This window comes from Etheostoma spectabile, chromosome 8 (assembly GCF_008692095.1).
Source record: "Etheostoma spectabile isolate EspeVRDwgs_2016 chromosome 8, UIUC_Espe_1.0, whole genome shotgun sequence".
Taxonomy (NCBI): Eukaryota; Metazoa; Chordata; class Actinopteri; order Perciformes; family Percidae; genus Etheostoma; species Etheostoma spectabile.
This window is the reverse complement of record NC_045740.1, coordinates 23672803-23682555: the sequence shown is the minus strand read 5'-3', so window position 1 is coordinate 23682555 and position 9753 is coordinate 23672803. Positions and strand designations below refer to the sequence as shown.

At 40.8% G+C, this 9753-nt stretch overlaps 1 protein-coding gene across 1 annotated transcript in view; it reads left to right on the top strand.

Moving 5' to 3' along the window:
* syt19 (synaptotagmin XIX) overlaps positions 1 to 9753 on the top strand; it is a 58491-nt gene that overhangs the window by 41396 nt on the left and 7342 nt on the right. The gene's annotated exons all lie outside the window — the stretch shown is intronic.

Sequence of the window (9753 nt, the reverse complement as noted above, 5' to 3'; positions counted from 1 at the left end):
CGCATCGTTTCAAACTGACTGGTCTGGTTTGGAAGAAAACCTGTGGCTATGTGGCCGTGCTAACAGTGAGCGGCGGGACCTCTACGGGGTCCTGGATCGGCTACGTGCTTAACAGATGAGTATAATGACATCATCCAATAGAAAGAGTGAACATAGTGAACAGTAAATCAGAAAGGTCTCAAAGAAACAAAAGAGAAACTGTCCCACCACTGCTATGTGTTAAAGCCTGATTCAACATATGTTTTGAGTTTGGACCTAAAAGAGCACCATCTGTAACAGTGGCAATATCGGGGGGTAACTTGTTCCAGAGTCTCGGGGACCACCGCAAAAGCCTGACCCCCCCACCTTTACCTGACCTTAGGACCAGCTGTGTTTGAAGACCGCAATGCAGTGTGTTCCCGCAAGTTAAGATTTCAGACAAATACTCTGGGTGACATATTTTTTCTTTCTCTCTCTCACACACACACACACACACACACACACACACACACACCACACACACACACACACACACACACACCACACAAGTTTGTCCACATCAGAATGCAAGTTATGAAACCATCTTTGTTCTAATATTGCACAGCACTAATTATGTTTGTCAGTCCCAGTCAGCAACAATGAAAACACACACTGCTCAACTGAATATGAAGGCAGATGGCTAGCAGCATTAGTTCAATCACACTAAACCCAAAATAGTTTCTGACTCACCAATCGGCAGATTTGTACATATATCCATCCGACGCTTTCTCGTGAAGGCGTCGATCACAGCTTTGTAAAACTCGTCTTTACGGCGCTTTAGTTTGCATAGTCTCTGACTCATAGTCTCTGATGTTTTGATCCGTTTCAGGGTGGACAACGTGCGAAGCTGTAGTTGCCGGTATTATATGAGCTGACGGCTTCTCCTGCTTGGTTACAGCTGCGGGCAGGTTGTTCAGATCCAGGACCCCGTAGAGGTCCCGCCGCTCACTGTTAGCACGGCCACATAGCCACAGGTTTTCTTCCAAACCAGACCAGTCAGTTTGAAACGATGCGACGAGTATTTGTCCCTTTTGCTGCAGTAGTCCATCTAAACTGGCGTAGACCTCCATCTTGCTATTAGTTCGTTTTTTTAATTAAAATCGAGTTTAGAGAAATTCCTCACCGCTGTGATATCGCGGACACCGCTGCTGTCATCTGACTTTGAATTTCGCGGGGATTGCCCTTACACGTAGCTGGTGTAATGACGTCAGCTACGCAAAGGGACAGTAATTCTCATTTAATTGGTTCATGTTTGATATTTAACGGAGATGATTACTGGCATAACACATTTACGTACAAAGGCACGGCAGAGTTGTGCCTTTTGACGTACATGTTAAAGAATACAGATCGCTTGGCTAATCGCTTGAAGGGCAGTAAGGCACTGCTTATTCTGCCGTTTTTTCTATTTGATTATGCATAACTGCTACATTTGTTATTGTACCGTCTAAATAATTGGAACAACACACATATAAATCACAGAATAAACAGTAAAATACAAATACAAGTTTATAATACATTTATTTAATACATTTTTATCTTGAATTTTGGCAAGGTAGGCACGCCTACCCTGCCTACCCTGACTGCACGTCACTGGTAAAAACACTGTTACAAAAAGTCCTGTATTGAAAACATTAATACAAGTGTGTAAATTTCATAGGAAAATGTACTTAAAGTACTGTATTAAGGGCGCCTGGGAGCTTACCTTGTTACATTCCAAATTTTGGAGCTGCAACGGCAAACGCACGGTCCCCCCTGAGCTTAAGCCTAGCTTTAGGCACCGTCAGGAGCAGCTGGTCAGCTGACCTGAGAGATCGGTTGGGGTGTAGGGTGCAGCAGCTCGAGAGGTAAGGGGGGGCCAGGCCATTCAAGGCTTTAAAGCAAATAAAGAATTTTAAAATGAATCCTAAATGACGGCAGCCAGTGGAGTGAACTAAAATAGTGAAATGTGCTCATACTTGCTTGTGCCTGTTAAAAGACGTGCAGCAGCTTTTGTACAAGCTGAAGACAAGCAATGGAGGACCCGCTACCCCATTAAAGTGCATTACAGTAATCCCGCTGAGTGGTCAGAAAGGCGGGATACTATCTCAGTTTTGTCTCTGAAAGACTGGTTTAATTTTTGCTAGCTGCCTTAACTGAAAAAGCTAGACTCTCCCACAGCTTTAATCTGGCTGTCAAATTTAAGGTCGAGTCCACTTTTACACCCACATTTTTACAATTGGCTTGCAATACTGCACCAAAGAACCCCAGATCAACTTGGGAGAGGTCAGAGAAGTGCCACCAAGACCATGAATTTCGGTCTTTTTTTCATAAAATTTTAGAAAATTTACAGACGAACTGTCGCTCTTCGTTGGTTATCACACCAGTTTATTCTGGTAAAATACAGAACATGTTTCCCAATCACATTCGTCACTATGATGAGCTCCAGTTCAATGAACTGAGACTGGTCAGGTAACAGTATTACACAGGATATTAACAAATATTATAGCATAAATCAAAAATAGGAAACTGTACCTGTAATACCAGAACAGTGTTTCACACTCACATTCGTCACTATAAAGAGAACCATTAGCTAAAATGAAAACAAATATTCAATTTACTGTTGCCACATTGTTGTATCATAAAAGTTGGAGGTCATCAAGCTAGGCTAACCGTGTTCCGGTTTAACGAGAGCCATGTTAACTGGCGACCGTCAGTTAACAGAGATGGACATTTGATTTCAGGTTGATTTGAATGGTGTTTACCGGTGACAAACATACAAGATGTGTATTTTGTGGGACTCAAACAAAATAAAGACGATTTCTGAGCAAAAGCAACTTGTGAGTTATTTGCACGCAGTGGGTGTGGTCACAAGTTGATCTGGCTGCCTCCTCATTTAAGAGACGCTGTGTGACTTTGAGTTGATATCAGCCATGCCCAGCAGCTCATGACATGATGTTATGGTGCGTGTGTTAGACTCTTGGACTTTTGTATTTTCTCACAAAAGGTGACTACGAGTTTGAATCCAAGTTGTTCATTCTTTTTTTACTTTTGAAAGGCTAATACTTTTCTACGTGACATGTTTTACTTAAACCTCTGAGACGAATAGGTTATTCAATAAATGTATTATAACATTACAGGAAGAGCAACGCTGTGTTACTGTTTTACTTAACAGCAAGCCACGTTCCAAACTCACTGACAAGTTTCCTCAGACTAGACTCCAAGACAATCAGTGAGGTAACGTACACGTTTTATGTTTAACATTTTAATGACAACTTCACAAAAGGCATTCAAGAGACAGCTACGTATTCTCTCCCGTTTTCAACAGCTGTCGTCACCACGACACACAGACGCTTTGGCTGACGGTCGCCAGTTAACATGGTCTCCGTTAAACCGGAACACCGGTTGCCTAGCTTGATGACCTAACTTTTATGTACAACTGTGGCAACAGAATTGAATAATTCTGTTTCTTTGCATCTGCGTGCCTGTTTCATTGTAACTGGAGCTCATTATAGTGACGAATGTGATTGGGAACACACTGTTCGTTATTTACCAGAATAAACTGCTGTGATAACCAACGAAGCGACGGTTTATCTGTAAACCAACAAAACGCAAGAGGGAGAGTACACACCTGTTACACAACGCACAACCAGCTACAGACAAGTGCAGACATAGCGTGCAGGCTTTCTTATAAAAGCGAGACGTATCTGTATTTTTGTTCTTTTGGGGGTACGGGGAGAAGGTAACTCGCCCACACACACACAAACACACACACACCCCACACACACACCACACCAGCATATACTTAAATAAAACATTGTATTTTGTAATCTACATGTGTGTTGTGTCCACCCATTTTAAAGTTTCTCCGACGTGATGCCTTGCTGCTGTTGGGTTTTAATACTTAAAACTAATACCTTTGGTTTGGGTTTTGCTGTTGGGACAAAACAAATTTAAAAATGTAACCATGGGCTCTGCAAACCTTTCTCTGGATTTTGTTGACTATTGTTAACAATAGATTCATTAAAAATTAACTGACCATGACAATAATATTAATTGCAGCCCTAATAGGAGTTGAAACCTTTACAAATAGAAAGAAAAAACTGCATGGCACACTGGCAAACTAATTGTATCATCTCACAATTAGGAAAAGGAGATGTAAATAATACAATGAATGATGACAAAATTAAATGTAGCCATTTCAGTTTGAGGTTCTGGTGCAGACGAGCCATCTTTAATGTTATCAGTAAAACCTGTTTTTGTAGGCCTGCAGGCCAAACGCACAGATGGAGCCCTGATTGACCTCGTTTTGAGGCAACCCAGTGAGTAGATTCACTTGTATAAATGTTGATTTGAGCTTTGGCAAAATTGTAGAGCATTTTAAGTTCCAACCCTTCTTAAATTCTTAAAAAGTTTGTGACAAAAGCTTCAAGATTCAGTTGGTCTTACAATATTACACAAACACATGTAACGCATCAACTGTGTAACGCATCAACTGTTGCAATTTGCAGAGATAATCAGGTCAAAATGTCCGTATGCCTGCTAACTTCTGGAACCACTTTAATAGACAGATTATTCCTTGAGTAAGAGACTGGTACAGCTTATCTCCTGTCAGATATGGTTTAGTCAAAGAGGACTTATCCTCCTCAACGCATGCAAAACAAACAAGGAAAAACCTAAAAGTTGTAAGTTGTATTTAAACAAAGAAAGTTTGCATAGCACACTTTAACAATTCAGCACTTGTCAAAGTTGCACACATGACTCAGACCCTCTTTCTCTTTTTTTAAAACTGGGAATGGTAAGCTCAAATTTACTCTTCTGTGCTGCTTTCCACTTGAACTAATACCAATCACATGGAGGACACAAGCCCATTACTGTAGTAAGTAATGAAACTCAGCTCATCCTTTTTCTTCACCAAGTATTTTCCTGTGCTATAATCCTGCAGCCTCGTCGCAAGAGACATTCAAGCTGCTTCTTATCATACAACTGTTCCTCCTGTTTTTGTCTCTCTCTCTCTCTCTCTCTCTCTCTCTCCTCTCTCTCGCTCCTCTCTCTCCCTCTCTCCCCTCTCCCTCCCTCCCTCCCTCCCTCCCTCTCCCCCTCCCTCCTTCTCCCTCTCTCTCTAAACACCCGCACATGACTTCCGCACACCATTCTGGGCAAACTGGTTTGATTAGATGTAAATGGCAATTTAGGAAGCTTAACATGACCTGATCTTCGTATTCTTGTCCTCGAAGATCCCTCTCAGGCCTGCTTACTAAATGTTTAGGTCAACCATGCCCCTGCCACTTAGCACAAGACCTGTCACTTCACGGAGACTGCCTGTTTATCTATACCTCTATTGCACTTTTAAGTAATAATATATCCAATAGTTTAGGTCGTTAACTGTTTGGGTTTGATATATCCGTATTGTTCATTTCTAAGTTGCACTTTCAACTTCAGCTCTGCTTATCATCCAGCTGTATCCAAACCAGCTGAAGCTAGGTGCTTTAAACTGACAATGATAAGATACACTTAACTTGCATACAGTTGTACAGCTCAATTGCCACCAAGACAGGACCTGACTTAAAATATTATAATATTTTCATTATCATTACCAGACTTGTCCCCTTTTATTGACTGCCGTGCTCAAAAGAGAGCCACAACGGGAACAGAGTGTGATTAAACTTTGTTTCCTTGTTTGACATCATCATCATCTTTATCTTCTATGAGGAAGCTATCTACAACTAACAACGCCACTATAAGATCATCTTATAATCACACAGTTCATGAGCAACCACACAGCAGAAAACATGTATTGTCCTCATTATTGCCCCCTCAACTGGATGACATACTCATGAAACTCAACTTTACTAGTGTTTTACAACAATGATGCATAAATCAAATGCTCTTAACGCAACAATCTCATAAATAGGTACACTATACCTATAAAGAAAAAAAACTGAAACAGCCTGAGCTCCTTTTCTGAAGCCATAGCAAGCATATCTAACCTACCTTAACATGGTTCTTGCACCATTTTTAAATGTTTTTAAACCACCACAAATATAGTTAAGACCCAAAAATGTTTTCAGAAATGACATGATAGAATGTTGTAGAATGTTCTCAAATCGCATGACAGCTCACCAGGCTCATCACTTAAAATATCACTCCACCATTTCCATGTCAACATCATAGAGTTGAATCAAAACAACTTTTGTCACATTTGTATCCAAAAAATAAGTCAGGAACCACTGTGGAACACACTCTCCAACACTCCAACAAGTTTTTGTTAAACATTTTTATACAACTGTCTGGAAATGTTTGGATCAGCTGTTGTGACATGGTGCGATGCTTCTACATGGAATTTCGCACCTTCCCATCCGGAAAGCAGATATAAAATACGGTAAAACACTGCTCACCATCATTAGCTGCTCTAACGTAACATATCTTTTAATTGCACACTAAGTTGGTCAATTGTTTAAGTTAACCTGGAAAAAAAGAAAAAAACAATTTAAGATTATAACCGAAGCTGCCATCCGCACAAGGCGTAATAAGGTCGCGTGGCACTCAATCTTTTCATCATCACTTATTGCTTAACAACCTGGTCACAAGCGAGCCAAACTTCTCTCAACCCCTACCTCCCTATACAAACAAACACTAAGGTCTTTGATAAGAATCCATACACCATCATCACTGCCATATTGCTTCCCCCGTTTCCCTTGTGTGTGTGTATTTGTTTGATCTTAGCCAACTGTTCTTGATTTTATGTTATTTTTCTTTTAGCATTGTTATAATCAACTTCTAATGTATAGGGCCAAATTTGAGTAATACTGATAGCTTAATCTATTACCTCTCATAGAGAGTGACCCTTACCACTATTCCAGGGACAGCGGATGTTAAATACTTCCGGCTAATTCTGGACATTTTTACTTTATGTATTAATAGTGTGCATGTCCCTGACATGAAAACATAAATAAACATACAAACTCCCTGCAACTGCGCATCTCTAATGGACTACAAATGGCCTCGAAGTGAGTAACTAAAGACACAGAGGATTACATTAGGCTATCGCGTGTAATGCGGCCGGCAACATTTACCCTTTATCTTAAACACGTCACTGTTAATTTAGGCTTTAAGACTTTTTAAGAGCACGCAGGATCCTGCCTTACATGCCTTAACCGTCTTGTACTTTTTTATTGAAAAAGGTTCAAGCAACGCATTATCCAATGTGACAATACGTTGGACACCCTGTAGGTCATTTGTAGTTGTTGGCCTGGTCCTCCCGTTAAGCTCCACAGAGCCGAGCCAGAGGCATGTTAATGACTGCTACCCTCTGGATACCCTGCTCCTCCTCTAGATGGAGCTTGCTTCCACAGAGCAGGAAGGACCTGGTAGGTCAGAATAAAACATCCCAGCTGCGATTGAATTCCACCTACTGTCAAGGGTTTTTATGAGAGAAGCCCACAATCAGTAGGCTATGCAATAGAGCTTCTGTGAACTGCAAAATCCTGTATAATTACTTGGTGAAAATAGTTTTTATTTAACTTTAATATACATTGCATCTGCATAATGTATAACATTGATAACAAAACTACCCCCCCACCTACTACCAACTTGAGAGATACACATTGTTAGAATTATTTTAATATCAATTTTGCATTTTGGGCATTCCAGTCAGTGACACGTCACTGTACAGTCTGTGTAATGAATAATATAGTGCCCTCTGGTGGAGCATGTCCACTTACAGAGAATTGCTGAATCTCTATTTAGGTTGTTCTACAAACCGTTTATGTCACAACTTGCTAATACCAGAAACGCCTGTCAGTTTAACATAATAAGTTAACCGCACCAAACTACCCCCTTTAAAATATCATACAGTTTAAACCACTGCACTCAACACAACAAACTAAACTTCATGAAGGTAGATTATATTGCAGGACGGTTGTATTAGACTGCATAATTATCAGGTGTACCTAGTATACTGGAACTGATTGTGTAAGTATGTCAGGCACATTACAGTTTTAATGGCATGTTATGCTTACTAATGCAATAGTGAGATAGAAATTTGATATTGTCTTTCAGCAGAAGCATCCCCATGATACAAGCAAAAGAGATTCAATCCTGAGATTATTTTCGTTCTTTTTTTTATTGTCTTAGGTTCTCTCTGTATTGTATCGTCAACTTTTGGGATAATACTGCAACACACATGAGTAGTCTGAATCTGTCCCATCTCCTCCCATCTAAATGGGCAGTCAGGAACACCCCACAATTTTTTACAGATCTAGACTTTTCTAAATGACCGAGTTAATTATTAATTTTGGACATAGTTGAATTTGGCTAAAATGCTGAAAAGGAAGAGGCGGTGCTTCAGCAGTAGGTGCGAGTGAACAGATAACTACTTAAATAACAAAAGGAGAGGCCTATGTGATGTTATGGATACCATGGGTTTAGAACTCCATTACCCACATGCCACGGTAGTGGAAGCCGGAGGCAGGAAGTGGAAAAAACAGTAGTATCCATGCGGGTAGTACAGCAGCATTGTTCGATGAAAGCTGTGAGTAAAGTATGTTCAACCACAAATACGCCTCGTTCTGCTTATTATAAAGTCTAAGCAAAGCAACACATGGTGTCAAAGTGGCCGCGATCAGCTACGAAGGAGATTTGTCGCGGGGAAAGACGGAAAGAAAGAAGTCTCCGGTCGCGTAAGGGTGATGAACGCAACATGCTAGGATTTGCTACGGCTTGTGATGCTTACAATTGGCAGTGGAGTGAAGCGGGGGACAGGGACAGATCGACAGTAGAAGAGGATCTTGTGCCCGAATTGGAGGACATCCAGCAACACAGAGAGGCTGGGAGTCCTGATACCCCGACTTTCGTAATGAGAAGGCTACAGTCCCCCACTTCATGCACCTGACTGGTATCTTGCTGATAATTGGAAGCGTTTTAGCAAAGATTTAATATATGTTTAGCAGCAAGCGGAGCAGGGTTGAGGACGAAAATTGAAAGCTCACATCCTTTTGCATGTTATGGGAGAAGATGCTTTGGACATTATTTAGCTTTCAGCTGGATGAAGCTAATCTGACATTAGCAGATCTAATGACAAGTTTGAAGAGTACTTCGTGCCTAGTCAAATGTGACATTTGAGAGGTATAAGTTTTTCACCCATGATCAAAGCAGAATACCTTTTGACCAGTACTTAGCAGAGCTTCACATACTAAGCAAAACTTGAATTGGCACCCTGAGAGATTCACTATGTGAGAGACAGGATTGTTTGTGGACACAGCGGAAATGCACTTAGAGAAGACTGCTCAGAGAGACTGGACTTACACTAGACAGTGTGTCACTTGTCAGACAGCGGAAACCACTCGAGCACAAGCAAAAGAGCTTCGAGAGGTGAAACTACAGTGCATGCAGTACATAAGAGCTGAGGAAAAAGACAACGTTTACCAACAAAAAGTACAGAAGAGAAATCTGAAGAATTCAAATGTGGTAAATTGTAGGCAGCCACACCCAAATCATGTCCTGCCTAATGGAAAATCCTGTAACAATGTGGAAAGAGCAATCACTATGCAAGATGTTGCAAGTCAGCTTTAACAGAAAGTTCACGCAGTGGTGAGGATGAAAGAGGAGATGAGTTCATCGTAGATTGGTACTGCCCATAAACAAAAAGAGATGGATTGTGCAAATAGAGTGAATGAGACATAATCCGTTCATTTATGATCAGGTGCCCATTGACCTGTTTATCTTTGAAAACTATAAAAAATTGCCAGTTAAAAGTAA